General features: G+C 40.9%; 1 long non-coding RNA gene and 1 pseudogene across 9 annotated transcripts in view; both read right to left on the bottom strand.

Annotated features, from left to right (window-relative positions):
- The window catches only part of LOC149127561 (uncharacterized), an 83,209-nt gene extending 56,660 nt beyond the window's left edge, over positions 1-26,549 (bottom strand). For 3 of the 9 annotated variants that reach the window (XR_016231732.1, XR_016231728.1, XR_016231729.1), the window contains exon 1: positions 26,365-26,547. This is a non-coding gene — a long non-coding RNA (uncharacterized LOC149127561). Of the gene's footprint in view, positions 1-26,364 lie in introns of all 9 variants that reach the window. The other 6 variants (XR_016231730.1, XR_016231733.1, XR_016231727.1 and 3 more) reach the window with 4 other exon arrangements.
- LOC108176945 (cyclin-dependent kinases regulatory subunit 2 pseudogene) lies at positions 8,238-8,758 on the bottom strand (annotated as a pseudogene).
- Positions 26,550-26,863: the final 314 nt, after the last annotated feature.

Genomic DNA, 26,863 nt, shown 5'->3' with positions numbered 1-26,863 from the left:
ATCATTTTAGTAAAAACTAAATAGTAGTTAATTCTAAGAATAAAGGTGCTTCAAATCAAACCTAAGGGATGACTCTTCTTTATTTTTTCTGTAACTTGTACATTACTTTGTTTTCAATATAAATTCAGTTTACTATACTATTTTAATTAAAACAATCCTTTCCGTTTTAGTGGCATGATAGGTACTTAATTCTAACTCTTCTCCAATATGGAAGCTTTAACAAGGAACACCATCTACATGGGGCCATATTCCACAGACAAAGTCTAGTTAGAGAGAACTCATTATTTCTCATACCTGGTTATCCCACACTAACCTTATTCAGTGGTGCAATTACTCTGACCACAACTATTCATTGGAGGAAATGCTAGGGAAATAAAAAGAGCGATGCATATTATTTTTGTCTTCAAAGCAAAAAAATTCTCAAAAGCTTCACTGAGGCAGAAAGGAAGAAGCTTCTGAGATTCTGAAAGGATATGGATAGAAATCAGAAGAATCAACAGCATCCACGAAGTGCCTGCAAAAAGGTGCTTCTTTCCTATTTATTGGTAATGTTCTGCTGTTCCCTCAGCTGGATAACACTCATTCCCAAAGCTATTCTATGCATGTGGTTCCTTTACAAAAAGATCCCTTCATCCGAGAGACTCTCTACATGCCAATCCACCATTTCCCTGATCCTCGCAACAATGAACAGGATGCTGGCAATAATGTTTCAGGAAGATACAGCACACATTTCTTCACCGTCTCTGTGTTTGCCTTGGGTTCTTATAACCCACAAAGCAAAAGAGGGGAAAACAAATTGTGGTAACAGCTGACGAGATAATGGGAGTTCTTCCAAGAAAAAGGCTGTGTGATCAAACAAAACAAAAGGAACCAAGCTCCTCTGAAAACCAAATGAACAACACAAAACATAACATCTGAGCACAGCCAATTTATTTTTAAAACGGTGAGAATATGATACCAGCTGGTTATGTTGACCTGCACTCCATCACGGGGCCATTGTCCCTTGTTTCAACTTAATCATTGTTCCACCCACTTCCGACGCCAAAGAGTGAAGTAAAATCTAATCTTCATGCTTCATATGTCTTTTCTGGAATCCATTCCCTGTTTATACAGGGATTCTTTTCAAGATTGAGATAGAGCATGTTATTGAACATTAGCTTCTCTTGTTTACCTTAAAGAACTATTATAATAAAATCTTGGTATTGATCAACATAATAAATCCTCCAAAATAAATGCAGAAAATACAAGCCAAAGTCCAAAAGTGACTTTTGATTAAAATTAATGTTCATCCCATTTAAAAAAAAGAGATCAGCTTTCCCCAGGATGAAAACCAAGGGTGGCCGGCGCCATGGCTCACTTGGCTATTCCTCCGCCTGCAGTGCCGCTACCCCGGGTTCTGGTCCCAGTTGGGGCGCTGGTTCTGTCCCAGTTGCCCCTCTTCCAGTCCAGCTCTCTGCTGTGGCCCGGGAAGGCAGTGGAGGATGGCCCAAGGGCTTGGGCCCTGCACCCTCTTGGGAGACCAGGAGGAAGCACCTGGCTCCTGGCTTCAGATTGGCACAGCGCACGGGCCATAGCGGCCATTTGGGGAGTGAACCAATGGAAGGAAGACCTTTCTCTCTGTCTCTCTCTCTCTCTCACTGTCCAACTCTGCCTGTCAAAAAAAATGACAAACAAAAAAAAACAAGGGTAATTTCTTATGTGTTTTCTTGATCTTGGGGCTGCTGTTGTGGCACACTGGGTTAAGTTAACACCTAACACCCATAATACCAGCATCCCATGTGAGTACCAATTTGGGTCCTAACTGCTCCACTTATGCTCCAGTTCTGTGCTAATACACCTGGGGAGGCAGAAGATGGCTGAAGTGCTTGGGCCACTGAGTCCGTATAGATCCAGATGGAGTTCCAGGCTTGGCTTCATCTTGGCCCAGCCCTGCCCATTGCAGCCTTTTGGGGAGGGAAACTGCATATGGAAGATACCTGTCTCTCCCTCTAACTCTGCTTTTCAAATAAGTAAGTAAATCTTTTTTAAAAAAAGCTATTTTGGTCTTCATATGAGAAAGTTTCAATAATTAGAAATGACCCTTAGTGCCAATGGAATTGAATAGAATACTGATCACCCCTGTTCTCAATATATTATTTTTCAAAAATCCTAAGATCCTTACAATATATTCATGTTAACAAGTCTCTCAAGCCTTTCAATGCCAGTGAACTGAAAACTTGGAGGAAATAAATTTTATTTCCTGGTCTGTTAGTTTTGGCAAGTGGTGCTAGATAATTCACTTACAGAGTTAATGACAGCAGCTAGAATTTGAATCACTATTGCACTGCTACAAAGCCAACACAAAAAATTTTTTTTTTTTTTTTTGCCTAACTCACTCTGAAGCTAGATAGCCACTAGCATTGAAAGTTATTGATTACTTTGGGAATTAAGTGAATTTGACTAAGAATAACACACTTACAAGTAACACAAGTTCATGTCACCCATGGAGAGTAACATTTAGATGTCTCAGGCCAGATGTTCATTTATGTTGATATTGTTATTAATTTGGACTGAGTCAATACTAGAAATAAAAAACTTGTTGTTGGAGACAGTTACAAATTTACCCATCCCTGCAGAGACTTAGGTCAGAAAAACCTTTAGGATTTCCTGGAATTCTTGAAATTCATATATATAGTTGTAGAATTTTTTCCACTCATGTATATGATATCAATACCTAAACTATCTGCGAAGAAATCAGACTCTAGGGCTGGTAACACTGGCAGCCCATATTGGTACCAATTCGAGGCCCAGTTGGTCCATTTCAGATCCAGCTTCCTGCTAATATGCCTGAGAAAAGCAGCAGAAGATGGCCTAAGTATTTGAGCTCATTCTCTCAACATGGGAGACCCAGGTGAAATTCCTGTCTTTGGCCTGGCACAGTGCCTGCCATTTCAGCCATTTGGGGAGTGAACCAGTGGATGAAAGAGCCCTCTTTCTCCCTCCCAAACCCTCCTTCCCTCTCCCTCTTCCTCCCTAATTTTTAAAAAGAAAAAGAAACAAGACTCTGGAATACCTTTCACTTATTAATCTCAGCCACTTAGAAAAGTGAACCACATGCAACACCCTAGAACCTAGTTCAAGGGTGCATGTCAACAGCATGAGAGGAACTTACTAGCCTTGAGGACCACTCAAGCAAAACCTTCTACATTCCATTCCCGAGTCAGGGGTGGTGTGTGAGACTTGTGGGCAGTAAAATGGGCTACTGGGGCCTTTCTGTGACTGCAAGAATCCAGAGGAGGTATCAGAAGTCAGCATGAGGGAGGAGATCCACTGGAGAGAGGTAGAAATCTGAAAAATAGATCTACCATATGACCCAGCAATCTTACTAGTTGGGATTTACCTAAACAAAATGGAATCAGCATATGAAAAGTTATCTGTACCCCCACATCTGTTGCAGCTCAATTCACAATAGCTAAGCTATGGAGTCAACCCAGATGTCTATTAACTGATGACTGGATAAAGAAATTATGGTATATGTACACTATTCAGTCATAAAAAATGAAATCCTGTCTTTTGCAACAAAATGGATGCAACTGGAAACCATTATATTTAGTGAATTAAGGCAGTCCCAAAAAGCTTAGATGCCATGTTTTTCCTGATCTGGGATAACTAATAGACTAGCAAAAATGTAATTTATTGGAGTGAAATTGACATTTTGAGATTCAATGATTGTTTACAGCCCTTGTCTCTACTGTTGAGAAACAGTGTTTTTTTCTTTCTTCATAATATTTGTTGAACTCTTTCCTTAGTGTAGGGTTAATCTTATGGGCATAAAGTAAACTGAAAATAGATCTTTGTACAATTAACAGTGGGAATAGGTGAGAGAGGAGGAAGAAGCAAGGGAGCATGGGTGAGAGAAAGGCTAGAATGGGAAGAATCACTATGTTCCTAAATCTGTATATATGAAATTAATGATAGTAATACGTCTTAAGTCTTAAAAACACTATGTATTTCAAAAATGAAGTCTGAATTATAAAACTTTGAAGGCACTAACAGCAAATGGCATTCTTTGTAGCTGTAATAAGTTTTTTTTTTTTTTTTTTACCAAGTGAAGGTCCTCTGACAATAAATATATGTATATATGTGGGGAGCAACTCGGACTAGACTAAGTTACTGGAATTAAGACTTATTCTATGCATCTGCTCTCCCACAATATGGCGCTGGGAGAGGAGGAAACAGCTTCTACACAGCTGCCTCTCACCAATTTGATTGACTGAGCTGCAGGAGCTGATCTTGCTCCTGATTGGAGGAGAGCAGCATACTCGGCGTGTGGGTAGCAGAGTTGGGATTGGTGGAAGAGGACTATAAAGGAGGAGAGAGACAACATGCACCAGGAACATCTAAGGGGAACATCCGAATAACATCTGAGCAGCCCCCGAGAGAGCCGGCCGGCGGTGTGCCGCTCCCCCATGGAAGTGGGGAAAGTGGAAGGGATGGTAGCCAACCCGGGAAGAACCAGCAGCAAACCCGGGAAGGGCCAAGCAGACAAAAGAACAGCGCAGGGTTTAGTGTCGTTCCTCCGCGAAGAGGGGGAGCGACATATATATAAATGTGTGTGTGTGTGTGTGTGTATGGGGCACAGTGAGATGCTCAGCGATTTTGTCACAAAGAAAATAACTCATACCTATTCTTGCATAAAGTCACTTTCCCAAGAATCAGGGAAGCCAGGTGAGATGCCAGTGTCCATTTTTACTATAATATTAAGAAAAGACACATTGAAGAAGGAAGGAAAGAAAGAGCTGTAATGCTATCCGAACCCTAGCACTAAGCAGTGCAGTGTGGAAAGAGGTGTCTCCCACTAAGGGGAGGGAAAGGTAATGAAGACTGGATATTCGACCTGAAACCAAATACCAGGCCTATCTATGACAAAGCCTCAATTCGGACAGGACCCCACTGTCTCTACCCCTAGGTCAGTACTTGTGGACTGAGACTTTGGCCAGGGGTCTGACTTCCCCACCCTTCCCAATGTCCAGGAGATGGTGGAATGAGACTCTAGCCATCAGAGAGTAGGGCGAGACAGTGAACTTAAGGGCTTTGCTTTGAGTTTAGTGCCAGCATCAGGTGGAAGCCTACACCTTTATAGAATAGAGGCATTTTGACCTGTATCACTGCCAGAATCACACAGATGCCACACACCCTGAGAATGTACAAGGCCCAGTGACTGAGAGACTTGGGTGTCACTCAGCTGACTGTCAGCCTGGGCAGCCAAGGGATTGTGTCCATTCCCTGTTCTCTAATCTCCAGGAGAAAACCTAGCAAGACTCCAACCGCTGAGGGGTAGGTGAGAAGTGGAACTTGGGTTTTTGCCTTGAAGCTCAAAGCTGGGCCTGCTGTGGTGAGACCCAGCATCAGATAATCTCAAAGGTCTCTTCTAACCTCAGACCACTGATCAAAGAAACAGACTCTAGATCTGTCCCAGCATCAGGCAGTCACACGTCTTTGTGGGACAAATGAATATATCAGCCTATATTAACCCCAGCCTCCCACAAGGCTCGGTGTGCATCCACAAGACTATGTGAGGTCCTGTAGCTGCAAGACTGGCACCTTAGAGAACACAGACTGCATATTGGACCTGGTAGATTCCTCACTGGGATGATTCCAATGGTCCTGGTCCCCAGGTCAGTGACTTCAGAGCCTTTGGCTCTGAAGTGGAGACCTATTGCCCCAGTCAATTGATTTTAATGCCTGATCAACATCATTTGTGTTTAGTTGCAGCAGTCTTGAACCGCAAGTCCATTTCAGTAGCAGTCAACAACAGTGGGCCTTGGCCCTTCCCCATGCTGGGCTGGTTGGGTGGTGGTGTCAATGGGCTCTAAATGTGACCTAGCTTGGCATAGTTGCCCACAGGACTACTAATTCCTTTCCTCTCTCAACTCTGGGGAGCAAAACATACAATAATTGTGTAGGGGCATAGCGAGTAAAGCGCTGCCTGCAATGCTGGCATCCTATATGAATGCTGCTCCACTTCTGATACCACTTCCTGCTGATGGCCTAGGAAGAGCAGCAGAGGATGGTTCAAGTGCTTGAGTCCCCGACAGTCACTTAAATGACCAGGATGAAGCTTCTGGCTTTGGCCTGACCCAGTCCTGGCCATCGCGGCCATCTGAAAAGTGAACCAGCATATGGAAGACGTGTGTGTGTGTGTGTGTGTGTGTGTGTATGTATGTGTGTAGCATTTTCAAATAAATATTTTTTAAAAAAATACTTGTATGCTTGGGGGAGGAAAAGATAGGTACTAAGATATTTCATAAAAGCTTGGGGGTGGCACTGCAGGGACTCATGTGCTCTTGCTGGACTTTGTATTAGTGCTACCGTGATCCTGACTATACACATGTCAACCTGTGTGACCTGTGACCCCTCTAGGATTTCAGGATGGTACTCCTACAACACTAACCATACTGGACTAGAGTCAGAAATCCCACAAGCTGCTATTAAGACATGTGCACACCTTCTGGGTACAAAAGGAACATCTCTTGCCCCCACTGATGCTGTCATTAATTGAAGTAAAGAAGATTCAGGAAGACTAAGATACAGAATCCAACTAGAAATAACAAACTATAAATAGCCTCCCAAACCAACATCCAAAGATGCATCTTCAGGAAAAAGTCTTACTTCAAACGTTACTCATTAAAAGTGATAGAAACAACTGATTTGCCAGATGTGCAAATACAAACATAAGGACACAGGACCCAGAAAAAGCAAGACAATATGATACTCCCAAAGGAATACATCAGTGCTTTAGTAACAGACCCCAAAGAAAAGATTGATGAAATGTTGGGCAAAAGATTCAAAAGAATGATTTTAAGGATGCTCAAAGAATTATAAGAAAATATACATAGATAGTTGAATAAAATCAGGAAAACATACAATACTAACAGGAAATTCATAAAGAGATCCTGTTTCTGAAGAGAACCAGACAGAACTCTTAGTAATGACGAATTAATTAAGTAAAAAAAAATACAGTTGAAATCCTGAGCAACAGATTAGATCACTCTGAAGAAAGGATCTGAACTTGAAGACAGGTGTTAAAACATGTGTCAGTCCTATCTAAAGAAAAGGTTTGGTGGGGGCTTGCTGGATGAAGAAAAAAAAAAACAATGAAAACAGACTTTGACATTTTGGGGATACCAATAAATGAGCAAATATTTGAACTGTATGAATTTCTGGGAGCAAAGAGTAGTAGAGGCTTAGAAAAGTTATTCCATAAGTGCTGAAAAGTTAATCTGAAGATATATGGAAATCCACATATAAGAGGCTGATAGGACCCAAGTAGACATGATGAGAAAAGATCCTAACCATGAAACAAACAGAATTCTATTGTTTGGAGGAAGAAAATATCAGGGCACATTTCACCTCCGTTAGGTAAACAGATCTTTCAGCTGAAACCTTATAGGCCAGGAGGGAATGGAAGGATCTATTCTGAGTTCTGAAAGAAAATTAAGTGCCAACCAAGAATACTTCACCCAGGGTAGTAATATTTCATAGATGAAGGAGAAATAAAGACTTTTCAAGAGAAGTGAAAGCCAAGGGATTCATTACCATCAAAGATGCTTATGGGAGTTCTACACACAGTAGAAGATAGATAAGAACCAATTTGAAAACATGTGGAAATATAAAATCTACTAGAAACAGAACAAAGAATATCAAAAATAAACAGAAGACTTTTAAGACTGCCATTACTTATCAACATAAACTTAAATGTTAATGGACTAAGTACCCCAATTAAAAGATATAGACTAAGTGAATGAATGGATTTAAGACACCCAATGATATGCTACCTATAAGAAATGCACTTTGTTGTTTAAGAATTGTACAGACTAAAAGTGAAAGAAAGATACTCCACATTAACAAAAAAAATGCAAGCAGGTATAGCTATACTTATATCAGAAAAAAATACTGACAAAACTGAAAAGAGACAAAATCACCTTGTAAAAATCCACAGATCAATTCAATAAGAAGATATGGCAATTGTAAATGTCATATGCACTTAATGCTGGTGTACAAATTTATTTTTTATTTCTTGAAAGTGCAATATACAGACATCATTTAACAGAAGTAACTGGCAAAGTCAAACAGCACTTACATTAAGAGAAAAGCTGACTAGAGAAAATTTTATCTTGAACACCTTACAGTAACATACTTGCAGTTGCATTTAGTTGAACTCTGTTGCTGTGGAAGAATACAGCTCTTGCACATGGGTGGATGAATGATTTGCACATTTTTCAAATGTTCACTGAATGCCACAGAATACATAGGTACATTAAATTTGAGAAGGAATTGACAATCTCCAGATATACTTCATTTTTATTGATCTTTTAGAAGAGGTCATCTAAAGAGAAGAATATGCTGCTCTGGCTCATGAATCATGTAGTGACCCCATCCCAGACTCTGCCAAACATCAAGTCTCCCTCATTCCTCCTCAGACATCAGATGCATTTAGGGAACTTATTTGGAGAGTTCTCTGGGCAACATGACATGCTGGTACTCATAGTGCTCATCAAAATACTTGTCTGAATAACAAATCTGCTCAGGGGCCATCCTGCTGGTGTGCAGAGAAACTATAGCATGAAGAGTGGGTACAGCAACCACGCATCCATGTCTGGTCAAGGCAATGACTCGAGTGAGAGCAACTGCACACTCCTTTTAAAGCAAACATTAGATCTAAAGGGAGAGATAAACCCCAATACAATAATAGTGAGGGCATCCATACTCCATTCTCATCAATGAACAAATCATCCAGGCAAAATTCACACAGAGAAGTTAAAACACAGTCTAGATTAAATGGACTTACCAGACATTCACAAACATTCCTCCTAACAGTTGCAGCATGCATATCCTTTTCATCAGTACATGAAAATTTCTCTAGGATAGACCATGGATCAAGCCACAAGCAAGTTTCAACAAATTAAAAAACACCAAATCATGTCACGTATTTTTTACATCAATGGAATAAAACTAGAAGACAAAACAAACTCTAGAAATTATAAAATATTTGGAGACTGAAAAGCATACTCCTGAATGAACCATGGGCTATTAAAGAAACCAAGAGAAATTTAATAATTCTTGCTACTAAAGAAAATGGAAACACAGCATACCAGAAACCTTTTTGCTACAGCAAAAATAATACTAAGAGGGAAGTTTATAGTAACAAGTATCTACATCAAATAGAGCAGCAAAAAAATTTAACAACCTAACAATGCATTTGAACGACTTGGAAGATCAAGAACAAACCAAATCCAATGTTATTGGAAGGAAAGAAATAAAGATCAGAGCATAAATAAATGGCATAGAAACTAAAAAAGCAATACAAATGACCTTGGAATGTAGAGTTGTTTTTTCTTTTAATTGTTGAACTTTTAGCTAAACTTAGAAAACAATGGAGATAACAAGATCACAGAAGAAAACTAGATATTACAACTGACATCATAGTAATAAAAAAGATCAATAGGGGCTATTATGAACCACTATAAGCCAACAAATTAGAAAATCTAGAAGAAAGGGAGAAATTTCTAGATACATGTAAATTACCAAAACTGACCCAAGATGACAGAATAATCTGAACAGAACAGTAAAATAATGTGATTTAGTCAATAATCAAAAATCTACAAACAAAGCTTGGGACCAGACAGCTTCACTGCTGAAGTCTACCAAATCTTTAAAGAACTAACATCCATTCTTTTCAAACAATTACAAAAAATTTAAATGAAGAGAACCCTTCCGAACTTATTGTATAAGACCAGCATTATCTTGGTTCTGATCAAAAACACACCAAAAAAAAAAAAAAGAAGAAGAAGAAGAAGAAAACTATAGGCCAATATCCATGAACATAAATGTAAAAACTCTCAACAAAATCCTAGCAAATTGAATCCAACATCATGTCAAAAAGAACATTCATCATGATTTAATGGAGCTTATCCAAGGACTGATTCAACAGATAAAAATCAATAAATATGATACATCAATAAAATACATCAATAAAATGAAGGGTAAAAGTCATATGATCAGGCCTAATGTTATGGCACAGTAGGTTGATGTATCATGTGTAGCACCAGCATGTCATATCAGAGTGATCTGCTTCCAATCTCATTTCCTTCCAATGTCCTGGGAAGGCAGCAGAAGATAACCCAAATGTTTGGACCCTGTCACCCAGGTGGGAGACCAGGTTGAAGCTCCAGGCTTCAGACTGACCCAGACTTGACTATTGAGGCCACTTGGGAGTGAACCTGCACATGCAAGATCTCTCACTCTTTCCCTCTTCTGTCTTTTTGCTTTTTTGAATAATTTTTTAAAAAACAATCATATGGTTGGGGGCAGCACTGTGGTGTAGTGAGTAAAGTTGCCAACTGCAATGCCAACATGCCAAATGGGTGTGGATTCCTGCCCCAGTTGCTCCACTTCTGATCCACTTCCTTGCCAAGGGCCTCAGAAAAGCAACGGACTATGGTCCAAGTATCTGGGCCTATGCCACAACGTAGCAGATCTGTGTAAAGCTCTTGGTTTCGGTCTGGCTCAGTCCTGGTCATTGCTGGCATCTGGGATGTGAACTAGAGGATGGAAGGTCTGTTTCTTCCTCTAATTTTTTCAAATAAAAAGCAAGTCTTTAAAAATCATATGATCATCTCAATAGATGAAAAAATATTCAATACGCTTCAATATATAACAATTTTGAATATATGAAGTATAGAAGGAACATACCTGAAATAATCCATATATGACAAATCTACAACCAATATCATTGAATAAAATAAAGCAGATCTGATTTAAGATGGCTGAACAGAGAAAAGATGTGATTTTGACCACAACAAGAAAACAGAAGAGAAGGAGCTGCATTCCCAGAAGACAGCTGGAGAGAAGTTTGCAACCGAATTCTACAGAAAAAGACTCCACGGAGCAGTGCGGATGGTACAGTCATGCAGCTGCCAGAGGGATGTGGCAGCAGCAATCGGGATACCACCAGCAGCTCCCATAGCTGGTGGCTGGAGGAGAAGCTATCTTCTTAGAGCAAGGCGAGACCATGTCACTGGTGATATTGCCTAAGGGAGAACCCCACAGACCCCAATAACTTTGAGTCTTGCCTGGAACACTAGAGGGGGGATGATGCCCACCTAAAAATTTGAAAGGAAAGCACACTGCATTCTTCCCATCTCCCCACAAGGGTGCCCAGTGACAAGCAGGGAGGGAGCACCACCTTAATAAAGAAAGTAGAGACTACTGTGGCCTGTGCAACTGGGTGATTTTATGATAGGGATAAATCAATTGTCTCCACTGTCTTTGAGTTTGCCCTGGAGAGTTGGTTGGGTACCCACAGAGGCCTGTGAAGGACTCCCCTACCCGCACTGTATCAAGGTATCTGGATTCTACTTGACAAGGCAGAGCATTGACCAACTTCTATCAGGCAGGCAAGTGGCTCCTGCAGCAGTTCTCTCCACAGACAGAGGAGACTCACCGGACTGCAAGTGGATCCCCTGCTCTCTGTGACTCTGGGAGCCCTGTGTGCTGTGACTGTGGGAATTCTGTGACTGTATAATAGGGTATGGAGGTATGGTTGGGTCTCTGGACAATTGTGTCAGGCTTCAGAGGCTCAGAATTCCCCGAGTGCCTAGGGAGGGTCATCAAAGAGGGTTCTGTGCTCATATGGGAGAGAGCATAGATCCACTGTGTGGTTTGTGTACCTGCATAGGTGAGTTGTGCAGCCACTCTGGGCTCACCTTGTGTAGTTGGAGCACTTTGGCAGAGAGGAGATGAGGCTGTGACCATGCAAGCCAGTGTGATCACACCCTCCTCACTGCTGCTGATAGAGATCTACCACATTGACTTGGGTGTCACTCTGGACTCCCGTCCCACCCTTAAGCACTACCCAGAGCTCCCTGGCCTACCCATCACACGATTCTGGATATCCACTTAAGGAGCAGGCACTCTGCTAACCCAGAGGCATACTTCAAAAATAAAAGCATATTCTCACAAATGCCTAAAAATAGAAATACCAGAAACATAAATAAGGAAGACAATATAAATCCCCAAAAGGAGCACAATACATCAATATTAAAATTGAAAATGAAAATTGATGAAATACCTGAAAAGTAATTCATAAGATTACTCAAATGCAGAGATGCAAATACCAAAAGTTAAAAAATCCATATGATATGAGAAATTCTGCCAACAGATAAATACTTAAATCAAACTGAAATATTAGACATGAAGAATTCAATATGTCACATAAAATACATTAGAAAACCTTAACAACAGACTTGATGAGGCAGAAGAATATCTGAGATAGAGACAAAGAATAGCATTATGGAATGATTAAGGGAACAATTCTATGGGAAAATGTGACTATTGCAAATGTATATGTACCCAATGGTAGGGCACCTGGCTGTTAAAAACAAACGTTAATAGATTTAAAGGGAGACATAGGCTTTAATAATAGAGGACTTTGACACCCTACTTTCATTGATGGACAAATCAACTAGACAAAAATAAATTCAAAAAACCAGAGCTAATCTATGCCATTGACCAAATGAATCTGATGTTTACATTTCATCCAACAGTTGAAGAATACATATTCTTTTCATCAATATGGAGCTGTCTCTAGGACAGAACATATGCTAGGCCATAAAGCAAGTCTCCATAAATTCAAAAACTTGAAATCATATTTTGTATTATTTCTGATCTGACCACAATGGAATCAAGCTGGAAATTAACAACTCAAAAAGCTCTATAAAATATGCTATAATATGAACACTGAACAACACATTCCTGAATGAACAGTGGGTTATAGAAAAAAAAATCAGGAAGGAAAAAAATCCTAGAAACAAATGACAATGACAATATAACAAAAACTATGAGACTCAGCAAAAGCAGTGTAAAGAGAAAAAATGTATAGCAATTAGTGCCTACATCAAGAAATTAAAATGTCAAGTAATTGATCTAACAACAGATCTCAAGGATCTAGAAAAAGAACCAAACCCTTGGGGGTCAGTGCTGTGGTGCAGTGGGTTAACACCCTGGCATGAAGGGCTGGCAATCCCATATGGGCACCAGTTCAAGTCCCAGCTGCTCCACTTCCAATTCAGCTCTCTGCTATGGCCTGAGAAAGTGATAGAAGACAGCCCAAGTCCTTGGTCCCCTGCACCCATGTGGGAGACCCAGAAGAAGCTCCTGGCTCCGGATTGGCGCAGCTCCAGCCATTGCAACCAACTGCAGAGTGAACCATCAGATGGAAGACCTCTCTCTCTCTCTCTGCCTTGCCTCTCTGTGTAACTCTGACTTTCGAAATAAATCTTTAAAAAAGCAACCAAACCTCAGATTATTAAGAAAGCAATACTTACTAAAAATCAGAAGAGAAATAAACATTGAAACAAAAAAAAATGAAGAGCTGTTTATTTAAAAAAATAAACAAAAACCAATGCACCACTGGCCCAACTGACCAGAGCTACTAGACAAGAAAAAGATACAAATGGGGAAAGAAGTCAAATTATCCCTGTTTGCAGAGGACTTAGTCCTGTACATAGGAGAATCAAAAGACACCACTAAGAGATTATTGGAACTCTTAAAGAGTTTGTCAAAGTTGCAGGATATAAAATCAACACACAATAATCAATAGCCTTCATAACACAAACAAAACCATGACTGGGAAAGAACTAGTAAGATCAATACCATTCTCAATAGCTACAAAAAATTTAAGTACCTTGGGATAAATTTAATCAAAGTTGTGAAAAATGTCTACAATGAAAGTTACAAAACATTAAAGAGAAATAGAATACACCAAAAAATGGGAAAAATGCTCCATATTCATAGATTGGAAGAATTAATATCAAACTGTCCATACTATCCAAAGCATTTTACAGATTTAATGCAATTCCAAAAAATACCAAAGATGTTCACAGATCTGGGAAAAAAAATGACACTTCAATTCATATGGAATCACAAGAGATTTCAAACAGCTAAAGCAATCCTATAAAATAAAAATATAGCAAGAGGAATCAAAATATCTGATTTCAAGACATATTACAGGGAAGTTATAATCAAAACAGCCTGGTACTGGCACAAGAATAAACATGTCAATTGATGGAGCAAACTGCTGGAGTCCCCATAAATTAATTCATGAACAATAACCAATCAATCTTTAACAAGCATGCTAAAAATCACTCCTTGGAGAAAGGACAGGCTCTTCAACAAATGGTGCTGGGAAAATTGGATCTCTGCATGAAGAAGTATGGAACGAGACTTTACCTTACACATTATACAAAAGTCAACACAAAATTTATCAGGGATCTAAATCTAAGACCTGAAACCATCAAATTACTAGAGAAAAACAGAGGAGAAACATTACAAGACATTGACATTGGCAAAGACCTCTTTCATAAGACCCCAGAAGCACAGGCATTAAAGGCAAAAATAGACATACGGGTTTTTTTCTGAGCTCAGAAGTTTCTGCACAGCAAAGGAAACGCTCAAAAAAGGAGGCAACTTACAGAATGGGAAAAATATTTGCAAAGTATATATCTGATAAAGGATTAATATCCAGGATATCTAAGGAGCTCAAGAGACTCAACAACAAGAAAGCAATCTAGTTAAGAACTATGCTGGCTGGTTCTGCGGCTCACTAGGCTAATCCTCCGCCTGCGGCGCCAGCGCACTGGGTTCTAGTCCCAGTCAGGGCACTGGATTCTGTCCCGGTTGCCCCTCTTCCAGTCCAGCTCACTACTGTGGCCCGGGAGTGCAGTGGAGGATGGCCCAAGTCCTTGGGCCCTGCACCTGTATGGGAGACCAGGAGAAGCACCTGGCTCCTGGCTTCGGATCAGCGTGGTGTGTCCACAGCTGCAGCCATTAGGTGGTGAACCAACGGAAGGAAGACCTTTGTCTCTGTCTACTCTGCCTGTCCAAAAAAAAAAAAAAAAAAAAAAAAAAATCACTGGGGGTAGGGATGGCACAGTGGCATAGCCAGTATATCTGCCACCTGCAGTGCCTGCATTCCATATGGATGCCAGGTTGAATCCTAGCTGTTCCACTTCTGATCTAGCTCTCTGCTCCTGGCCTGGAAAAGTAGCGGAGAATGGCCCAAGTGCTTGAGTCCCTGCCTCAATGTGGAGACCTGGAAGAAGCTCCTGACTCCAAGCTGCAGGTTGGCCCAGCCCCTGTAGTTGCAGTTATTTGGGGGTGGGGGTTGCTAAACCAGCAGACAGAAGACCTCTGTCTCTCCCTACCTACCTCCCTCTCTCTGTATCTCTGCCTTTCAAAAAATAAATCTTTTTTTTTAAATCACTTGCAGAGCTGACACTGTGGCATAGTTGGTTAAGCATCTGCCTGTGGCACCAGCATCCCACCTGGGTGCTGGTTTGAGTCCTGGCTGCTCCACTTCTGATCCAGCTCCCTGCTGATGGTCTGGGAAAGCAGTAGATGATAGCCCAAGTGCTTTGGGCATCTGCACTCATGTGGGAGACCCAGAGGAAGCTCCTGGCTCCTGGCTTTGGATTGATCAAGCTCCTGCCTTTGTGAACATTTGGGGAGTGAATCAGCAGATGGACACCTCTCTCTTTCTCTCTCTCTCTCTGCCTCACAAGTAAATGAATAAATCGTTTACAAAAAAAAAAAAATCAGGATTTAAAAAAAAATCACTGGCCTTTTTATGTACTAATGATGAACTCATTGAGAAAGAAATTGTAAAAGCAATCCCATTCACAATAGCTATAAAAAATACCTTGGAATAAGTTTAACCAAGGCTGTGAAAGACCTCTACAATGAAAATTACAAAACACTGATGAAAGAAACTGAAGACCCAAATGGTGAAACGACCTTCCACGTTGATGGATTGGAAAAATATTGTTAAAATGCCCATGTTACTGATGTACAGATTCAAAGCAATCCCTAAAATGTCAATGCTATTCTTCCCAGAAATAGATATAACAATCCTAAAATTCATATGGAAGTATCAAAGACCTCAATGGACAAAACAATCTTAACAACTAAGCTGGAGATATCACTATACCAGATTTCAAGACATACTACAGAGGTGTTATAACCAAAACAGCATTGGCATAAAAATAGGCACATAGAATATAACAGAATAGAAATCCCCCAAATTGATCCACACATCTACAACAAACTGATCTTTCATTAAGATGCCAAGAACATACTGGGAGGATGACAGTCTTTTCAATAAACTGTGCTGGGAAAACGGAATATTGGTATGCAAAAGATTTAAGCTTAACTCCTACATCTTACCTCATGAAATCAATTCAAAAATGGATTAAATACACAAATATAAGACCTAAAACTTATAAAATTCTAGAACAAAACATAGGGAAAACACTTTAAGACATCAGCATAGCCAACAACTCTTTTTAGACAATACCTCAAAAGTGCAGACAGCTAAGGTACTCAGAAGCTTTTGCACAGCAAAAGAAATGAAGAGATAAGCAAAAGAATAGGAGAAAACATTCCAAACTATACATTTGACAAAATGTGTTAATATTCAGAATATATAAGGAACTAAAAAAAAATCCCTAAAACTAAATAATCCAGTTAAGAAATGGAAAAATGGTCTGAATAGACATTTCTCAAATATACACATTACCAACAAATACCTGAAATTTTTGTTCAATATCACTAGTCATCAGGAAAATGCGAATCCAAACCACCAGGAGGTATTATTTCATTCATTGAAATGGCTGTTACCAAAAAGACAAAAAATGCCAAATACTGGTAAGGGTGTGAGGAAACAGGAACCTGTGTACATTAGTAGTGGAATGCAAATTAGTATATCCACTATGGAGAACGGTATGGTAGTTCTGCAAAAAGCTAAAACTAGATCAACCATGTGACCCAGCTAACTCACTTCTGGGTATGTACCTGGAGGAAATGGAATGAGTATATGAGATACCTCACCCACATGTTCATTGTAGCAATATTCACAGTAGCCAAAACATGGAGTCAGCCTAGATGTACATCTTGATGAATGGGTTTTAAAATGAAGTAGTTACATACAAAGGAACATTATTCGGCTACAAAATGTATGAAATTCTGACATTTGCAGCAAATTGGATGGAATGAGATTTTAGGCACAGTGAGGGAAGCCATGCAAAGAGGAATGTTTTCTCTCTCATATGTGGAAGTTTAAAAAATATATGAACTTAAAATAGTGATTACTAGAGACTGATAAAGGTGGGGAGAGGGAAAATAGAGGCACGTTGGAAAACTGGTACCAAAACAGTCAGAAGTAACATTCTAAATATTGCATTGTACCCCATAAAAATGTACAACCATTGCCTGTTAACAAAAAAAATAGAACTAAAATAAAGAAAACAATCAGTGTGAGGACATTAGAGGTTTGCCCCACACAGCATTCTGACTCCTGACCCGCTCTAGGAGCTGCTCTGAGCAGCTGCTGCTCATCTGAGGATCCCTTCTGAGTGCAGTGATTCAAAAGAACTCTCCTGCCTAAGTGTCGCTGACTGTAGGCAACACTCAAATCGGCTACACTAAGGATGGTTAGATGAAGCAGAGATTAAGGCCTGGCTGGAAATGGGATCGTTTCCTCTCACAGGAAAAACCGTACATGTGGACAGACCCTCAATCTGGCTTGTAGGGGAAGGTAGCCATGGATCTCCAAGGCCTCAGGGGAAAAGTTCCCAATGCTAGAGAAGGTAACATCATAGAGGTGACTTGTTGGCAATCATTTCCAGTTGAAGGCTGCCATAGTGAAAAGAGAACATAAAGACATATCGGCCTGCCTTTGATTGTAGGTATAAAGTCTATTGTGTATCATCCAAGCTTTGAATCCCCGGGCCAGGAGGAATTGTGAGACTGATGAGGAAATTTCCCATCCTGCCCCTCCTATCCTAATAATATACCTCGTGTCACTAAAGGTGAAGAGTGAAGGACTCCTTCTTGTGACCTTGAAGAGACCAACAAATTCAGCTGCCCACATGTGAGCTAGGACATCCCCATGGGGTCACTCAACAGCATTTAAGAAAGCTGGCCTCTTACCTTACCTCTTCCCTATAGCTTCACGACAAAGCTAAAGACAGCCCACGTGCCAGCTCTTATGCTTGATAATGACTGCCTTGATTGGCAAAAATCACTTGTTGGCCTCTTATTGTGGGCATCAAAGTACATAGTTTCTGGGTAATTGAACTCTTAAGTGAGTAATCTAGTAACTTGGAAAACAAGTACTCGCAAAGTTGCCCAATACAAGGCTACCAGGGTGGAGAATTGCATCTCAATTAGAATTTGGCTAGAATCCCAGAATTTCCCAGCTGTCCCCCAATGCACAGATGAAATGAAAAGAGTACAAGTCCAGATGAGTTACAACCAAAAATCACACAGGTCACAATAGAAATATCACGAAGAGCTCCAAAGATTGGATCCAACGAGCTTGTGGGAACACCTCACTCCCCCTCCTCATACACAGACCCACCCACCTGCCACCCTTAAATAGAGCTTTACCTCCTTAGACAGATGCTCTGCTCTATAAGAGGGAATGAGACACACTTATGATTTGTGTCAACGTTAAATCAAAATCAAGGAAATTCAATAAAGAGGCTTTAAGAAGAAAGCCTTGTAAAAACCCGATAATCACTTTTCCAGATTGAATTTTTCCTCAAAGCTAGGGATTAAGACAAGATCCTCTCATTCCTAGAATGGATAATTTTGTGGAAAGTTTAAGAAAATAGTTAAGAGAAGGTCAAGCAGTTTTCTTAGATTTTTTTAGAAATATAGATTTCTCAGAAATATTTTCTATCTTCAAAAGGAACATTCTCTGAGAAGTGGTGGCGGACACCTGTGGTTATTTAGCTTGAAATCTCCAAACTCCTAGCACCTGAGGTTTTGAGCTAAGGCAGCAACAGTAACAAGGAGCACCCCAACTCAAGTGGAGCCTCATCACTTAAACGCATCCCCTTATGACTATATATATCCCCTAGTCAGGGGACCCATGACAATCAGAGCTCTGAGCCAGTTGCTGCTTTGCCCCAATACATGTATGCAAGGCTCCAAATCCCTTTCTAGTAGCCACCCACATGTTCTCATTTTTTCTGAACACCATTACTTCAAAGTTCAGGGAAACCTCTTAGAGTGCAATTCATTCTTCCACCTTCTTATATCCCCAGCATTTCTGCTCCCATCCTCATTTGTAACTGATGACTTTCTTCCCAATTTATTAATAAAACTAGAATTCACCAAAAGGAAACTCTCCCCCCCCTAAATAAAGCATTGATAGAAAAAACAACTTTCACTTTTGCATCCTCCCACATCTTTCAGCCTGCAGTCTCTCGTTCCTATGGGTAGAAGCCCATGCTCCTCACTAAAGGTGATGCCCCCTCTATGCCCTCTCACTACTCAGTGTCTATTCTGAGACTCTTCTCAACTCTCTCCCCAGCTCCACCAACTCCTTGTAGTTGATTAGCCCCCACCCCGTCCACTCTACCAACAGAATATTATTTCCTCTAGCTTAACAAACTTCACTTGACCTACTCCATGTCCACCCATTTCTCTCCTTTAGATAAAACTCACGAAAGTCTACATTCACTCCAACTTCTTTCCTCCCAGTATTTTCAATTTCAATAAAATGCTCCTATAGAACTAACCATATTCTATTGTTTGTGTTCAATTCTCATTCCTCATGATAATTGACATACAGCACTTGACAAATTAGTTGCTCCCTCCAAGTCACACGTTTAACTCAAATCTGAAGACGATTCTAAATTCCATTTCTCCATATCAGTCTGCTTCCATCTCTTTCTCCAAGGCATCAAGTTTACTTTTTCTTGAGCTCTCCATTCCCTATTCATTTTCCCATAGGCCATCCCCAACCTTTAAAGTGCCTATAGTTCACCTGAAAATCATAAGAAAAATACTGATATTGATTCTATTGCTCTGGAGTAGGGTTTGATGGGTCATGTGTTTCTAACAAGTTTCAGGTGATGCTGCCAATATAACTAATAATATGGTTTGGACAGCTTTTCTATTTGTCTCATCTCGGGATCTCTCTTCTGAACTTCAGATTCTCTACGAAACTGCTCATTTTTCATTCCCCTAGGATGTCTCAAACTTAACCAGACTCAAGCAGTCCCCTCCCCCACCATCTTCTCCTTCTCTTTTCCAAACTCAGGAGATAACAATTTCATCCTTTTAACTTCTCAGACCAAAAACCTAGCATCACCCTGAGTCATCTTCTATTTTCCTACTTTATATTCAATTATCAGCTTTTTATTTTTTACTTCTACAGTCAATATAGATGCAGAATCTGACCAAATCTTTTCAGATTCACATTGTTTTTGCCTTAGTTCAACTCCCATCATCCCTGCTAAAACTACTGAAACTATTCCCTGCTTCTGGTCTCAATATAGCATCAGAATGATCCTCTCAGAATGTAACTCCAATCACGTTATTTTTCACTCAAACCACATTAATGATTTCTCTTATCATTTGGTGTAAAAGCTTCTTTTCTGACAGGAGCATATTATCTGACCTCCCTTTGCTCCATTACTCTATTTCACTCTAAACTATTCCTCCAACAGAGCAAGCATGATTTTACCTTCGCACCTCAGATACCTTTCAAGATACCCACAGGGTTGCCTGCCTCATTTCCTTCAGATCGCTTAGTGTCCCCTTCCTAAAGAGGACTTTTCTGACATACACCATCAAACAATCTCTGTAACCCTTTGCTTCATTCCCCCCCCCTTATTAACCATCTAATAGATTTCATGATTTAGCCATGCATTTCTGTCCATACCCACTAAAATGTAAGCCCCAGGAAACAGGATTTTCCCTTTCTGTCCTAGCACCTAGATCTGTGTGATGGTACTCCAACACTTTGTTTGGTTAAGAATTACCCATTTGATGTCACCGCATTTTTAATGAACACCTCTGAAGTACCTACAGGTGCTGGGCACCACCACCCTACATTTCTTGTCGTTGGTTCACAAGTGCCAACCTCCTTGGTCAAACCACTGGTCTCCTCTGTCCATTTCCTGAACATCAAACTCTTCTCACCCATCATAAAAGTCTTACCACCTGGGTGCTAGTTGTCATGTGGTTGCAGATTGGAGTCACCTGCAGAGTGTTTCAAGCTATTGGTAACTCAGTCTCCCAAGAATTTTAGTTGGTTAGAATGGATTCTTGCATCGGGGTTTGTTCAAGATCTCCAGGGTTATCCTCCAGGTTTCCCAACATTTGCTCTGGTGATTACCACTTTAACTTCAAAAGGAGAGTCTAGTTCTTCAACATTTTAAACTTCAGTATAAATGAGAATCACCTAGAGAATCTGCTAAAAGCAGTTTCTTTGAGAAAGCCTCCAGAGATTCTGATTTGGTGGTGCAGGTAAGGGGAGAGGAAAGAACAGCTCACAGGTGATGCCGCTGTGCAGGCTCAGGGGCCATACTCTGGGCACTGCTGTTCTCATACTTTCACATCAGTCAGTATCTCTTTGGAAGAGGCACTCCCAGGGACTGGGGTTAGGAGTGTTTAGTGGCATAGTACCTGCTGTAATCCTGGCTGTACTCTCCAGGCACCTACTCCTCAGGATCAGGCATCCGGGGCCCTTTCATCCTTCTCCCCCCACAGAATAAGCTCCTTCTCCAGCACCGGTAGAATATAGAGCTAATCTGCCTTTTGGGGAAGCTTCACTTTAGTCAGTCAACAAGTACAGATGAAACTGTATTTCATGCAAGCACTAAATACAACAGCTTAGTCTTGTAATAGCATAGTTAACCAAATTTCTCCCCCAGGATTACCAGGCAGTGGTGCCCGAGTTCTCTGATGGAGTGCAGAGTAGAAATCACTCAGAAGTGGGATATGACCACATACACCCACGTGGTTCTTTATAAGCCTCTCCCTTTGTGAGTGGCCAAATAAACTATGAAACATTACATATGATATTCTACTCTCAGTGTCAAAATGCATTTCTGCATTTTAAAGGCTCAAAGAAGTCCTGCAGTAACCTTTAAGAGCCCATCAAACAGATGAGGAACTGCTGATGTCAGTCAATTCAAACCCTTTGTAGACTTCAGGCTATGTGAGCTGGAATCAATTTGACATTAGCAAATGAGTATTAAAAGTCAACGGCAGAGGCACAAACCTGAATCTTGGTAGTGTTAGACGACAGGAGCTTTATCCTGCTATGAGTGTTCTGTTTGGCTCCAGAGATGGTCTGCAACCTGAGGTCCCCGGGAGGGCAGAGCAGGGCTGAAGGGCTCTGCTAGGAGAGACCAGCTTAGAAGCCTACAGTCTACCTGGCTCATCTGGCACCTTGCTGGAAAGCAGAGGCATCACATGGAGAGAAGCAGAGAACTGCACTTGCTCTCAGCTCTGAAATGATGGCTCAGGTTTACTCAGGTGTAGTTAGCGTTAGTCCCTCGGAAACATAGTACATTAACTGTAAATAAATGCATAATCTAAATGTTGCCACTCTCTTCAGTCCACAAATTGCCGTACAACAGAGGTGCATCATGATCTGCGGCCAATGTGCCCCTGCTTTCAAAGACTGATGGTGATTTGTCACTAAGCGTCTGTCACTCCATCTAGCAGCAAACAAGAGTGTGGAGTATGTGGTTGCAGTTGTGTTGCCCCCTTTTCTCTCAGGGCTAACCCCACATGACATTTTATAAAAATTAGATAATTGGAAGAGGGACCTGGTTAACAAATATTAAAATGCAGCAATGAAACAGAGTGATAATACTGACAATGAAACAAATTGATTGGCGATGGAGTTATGGAAGAGAAAGCAGACTGTGGGTATGTCGACTCTTACGCTGCTGGAGAGAGTTTGCAAAGGCACTCAGAGGAACTTAAGGCAAACTTAAAAATGTAAATAAGGAGAGTGGTTGTGACAAAAGGGATGAGGGTGTTCCAGAGGAAGTGGCATCAGCAAAGTTCATTACATTAAATGAACCCTTGGAGATGCTTCATAACATGGATGGCACAGAGGATACAATTTTTGGAAACTAATTAATACTTAGAAATGAGTATAACAACTTGCCAAGTCATAGAAAAGGTGCTGTCTTCATATTGCAAGTTAGATGACCAAAGGCAAGTGTTGCTCTAACTACTCTTGACAATGTGTTTTAAGTAAAAATAAATAAAAAAAAAACAACTTTAATTCTCTGTTATTTTTTCTTATTTTTATTTTTTGACAGGCAGAGTTAGAGACAGAGAGAAAGGTCTTCCTTTCTGTTGGTTCACCCCCAAATGGCTGCTACGGCTGGCGCCAATCCAAAGCCAGGAGCCAGGTGCTTCCTCCTGGTCTCCCATGCGGGTGCAGGGCCCAAGCACTTGGGCCATCCTCCACTGCCCTCCCGGGCCACAGCAGAGAGCTGGACAGGAAGAAGAGCAACCGGGACAGAATCCGGAGCCCCAACTGGGACTAGAACCCGGGGTTCTGGCGCCGCAGATGGAGGATTAGACAAGTGCCAGCCTAATTTTCCATGTTTTATCATGTAAAATAGTTTTACCGTTTTCTCATTTCCCTATTTATTTATAATCAACAATTAGAGTTTTTCATTATTAATTTTTAAAGGTGATGGAACAATAATTTCCTCTTATTTAAATTGCTTCTCATGTTCACATTTTACTAGTCCTGTGTAAAGTAAGGATTACACATCTTTCAAGACAAACTAAGGCAATGATATTTATTGCATGAACATTTGCAAATATTAAGGAAAATTTTATCAGTTATATTAATGGTGGTATTGTGGGGAGCAACTCAGACTAGACTAAGTTACTGGAATTAAGACTTATTCTATGCATCTGCTCTCCCACAATATGGCGCTGGGAGAGGAGGAAACAGCTTCTACACAGCTGCCTCCAGTTCAACCAATAAACAGCAGGACCTGCTCCTGATTGGAGGAGAGCAGCGTACTCGGCGTGTGGGTAGCAGAGTTGGGATTGGTGGAAGAGGACTATAAAGGAGGAGAGAGACAACATGCACCAGGAACATCCAAGGGGAACACCTGAGCAGCCCCCGAGAGAGCCGGCCGGCGGTGTGCCGCTCCTCCGCGGAAGTGGGGAAAGTGGCAGGGGGAACCGCCATTCCACGGAGGTGGAAGGGACGGTAGCCAACCCGGGAAGAACCAGCAGCAAACCCGGGGAGGGCCGAGCAGACAAAAGAACAGCGTAGGGTCCTGTGTCGTTCCTCCACGAAGACGGGGAGCGACATAATGGTGCCGTGACTCGGATAGGAAACCTAGGCAGGGTTTAGTGTTGTTCCCCCACAAAGAGGGGGAGCGACATAATGGTGCCGTGACTCGGATATGAAGCCTAGGCAGGGTTTAGTGTCGCTCCTCCACGAAGAGGGGGAGCGACAGGTATGATGTGTTTAAAAACAAATTAAAGAAAAAAAGAATGAAGGGCAAGAGTTTGGCCTAGCAGTTTAGACACTGGATAAGATGCCCATGTCCCATATCCAGAGTGCTTGGATTCTATCCCAAGCTCCTGACTTAGGCTTCTTGCTAACGTGGACCCTAGGAAGTGATGGCTGGATTGAGTTCTCAGCTCTCTACTTCAGCAACACCACCCACTGAGCCATTGTGAGCATTTGGGGTGTGAAACAGTGGATGGAAGGGCTCTCTCTTTCTCTTTCTGGATGTGGGAGACTGCCTTTCATAAATGTATAAATAAAATTTTACAAAAACAGAAAGCCTTGTCTTTAGAGATATATACAGTTAAAGTTACATGCTGTTTGGATTTGCTCACAATAATACAGAAGGTAACTGAGGGAGCAGAGAACAAGTAAGATTGTCCATGAGTTAACTGTTGAAGCTTACTGAAAGGGACATAAAGCTTCGGATGCTATGTTTGCTTTTATATATATTTGAAATTCAAAAAATAGAAGCTTTAATTAACCAGAAAATGATTTTAAAAACATAGTGTCTCAGGCTCACTGGAATGTTTAATTCTACTTCTGTGTCTCAATGGCCTACAACATTGCTTGGTTCAATTACAAATGCCTGGTGTGGGCTCTTCGCAGGAAGGAAGCTGGGTCTGCACAAGGACACATTGACTCCACTCTGGTTCCTCAAGGACACTGAGGCATCTGACCCTACTGGGAGGCAGGACAAATCAAAATGTCTTCCTCCCAAGAGGGTTGCTTATGATCACAAATTTGCTTATGTAACTTTTACTTTGGAATATTAGTAAGTCTTTGGTACCTACTTACAAAGAACAGGCAAAGGGGAAGAAAGATGGTTGCTTGAGCTGGCGCCGCGGCTCAGTAGGCTAATCCTCTGCCTTGCAGCGCCAGCACACCGGGTTCTAGTCCCGATCGGGGTGCTGGAGTCTGTCCCGGTTGCCCCTCTTCCAGGCCAGCCCTCTGCTGTGGCCAGGGAGTGCAGTGGAGGATGGCCCAAGTGCTTGGGCCCTGCACCCCATGGGAGACCAGGATAAGCACCTGGCTCCTGCCTTCGGATCAGCGCGATGCGCTGGCTGCAGCGCACCAGCCACCACGGCCATTGGAGGGTGAACCAACGGCAAAGGAAGACCTTTCTCTCTGTCTCTCTCTCTCACTGTCCACTCTGCCTGGCCAAAAAAAAAAAAAAAATGGTTGTTTGAAAAATAACCTTTTTTTTAAATTAGCTTATAGGACTTCGACAAAAACGGTGGCCAATCAATTGTAACTCAATGTACTGATCCTTTCTTTGAATGAAACAAAGAAAGCTTAGATTCATTACACTATAATTTTTGCTAAATTATGACTTTATAGGGGTTAACTGCAAGGTAGATTTTTAAAATTTAAGTGCTTGTGTCAATATTTGTCCATCAAAATACAATTCAGTTTTAGTTCCATTTACCAACACATCTGTCACTGTGATAGTTAAAAATCACTCCTATCATTCCATCTGTGAAAGTTGGATGAGATATAACATAGCTGAAGAGCTATTTATATGCCCAAATTATTCAGGTTTAATTTTCAATATTCAAAATGTGAAGGATAAAATGTTTTGGAGATTTATAAAAGCTAGTGTGTGAAATTGGGCACTCATTTCTCTGGTTGGCACGTTTTGGGAAATTGGCTATGCTTTGCCATAGAAAAATCTCCACCAGAGGGCAGTTCTTGAAAGTTTATTTGTATTTTGCAATTTTGTACTTTCTTCAATGGAAGTTGTATTGGAATTGTACCACAACTTTTGGTCTAAGCAATGATTTAGAATGACTGCCACATTAATTTATTTTGCTACATGAAATTAAAGGTTAGCATTAGAATATTCACTTAAACAAAAATTTTACTGTCATGATACTCTGCACCATTTCATTTCACAACTAGAGAAATGGATATTTAAAAACAAATGAGTATTGCCACTGCAATAAATGAAGGACAAGCTTGCCACTTACCAAGCAATCTCTCTTCTCTGAGAAAGCAATTCCTTGTGCCGTCAGTGGAGAGTGACTGCAGTCTGCTCAGTTGTGCACGTCAGGAATAGCTTCTAATTCCTAACCTGTGGATTAGGAGTTCTCAGCCCTGCTGTATTTGCCTTGCATTTATAGGTTTTTTTCATTGTATCCTTTAAAAGGGAATTGTAATTGTCCACACCTGTTTTAACAGGTCAAACAGGTTTTTGTATTGAGCTCTTTATAAACCCCCTTCTAAACTGTCTACCAAATAATATTTGAAGTTCTTTTTTTAGCTAACTACTAAAATATTTACTTAGGGGGTTTTATTAGTCTTTCAATCTAACAGTTAGCAATTTCCTAATACTGGAAGGAAATGTATTTGTTTCAAGCTGTTTTGCCTCTTTTGTTTCTCAGAATGAAGATAAAGCAAGTGAGAAATATGAGTAAATGAAGAAGGTGTGTGTAGGAAGGGAGTATGCATACTTGGAGACAAGTAAAT

Source organism: Oryctolagus cuniculus, chromosome 3 (assembly GCF_051225735.1).
Source record: "Oryctolagus cuniculus isolate XC-2025 breed Fujian yellow rabbit chromosome 3, ASM5122573v1, whole genome shotgun sequence".
NCBI lineage: Eukaryota > Metazoa > Chordata > Mammalia > Lagomorpha > Leporidae > Oryctolagus > Oryctolagus cuniculus.
The sequence above is the reverse complement of the archived record's forward strand: the minus strand, read 5'-3'. Positions and strand labels throughout refer to the sequence as shown.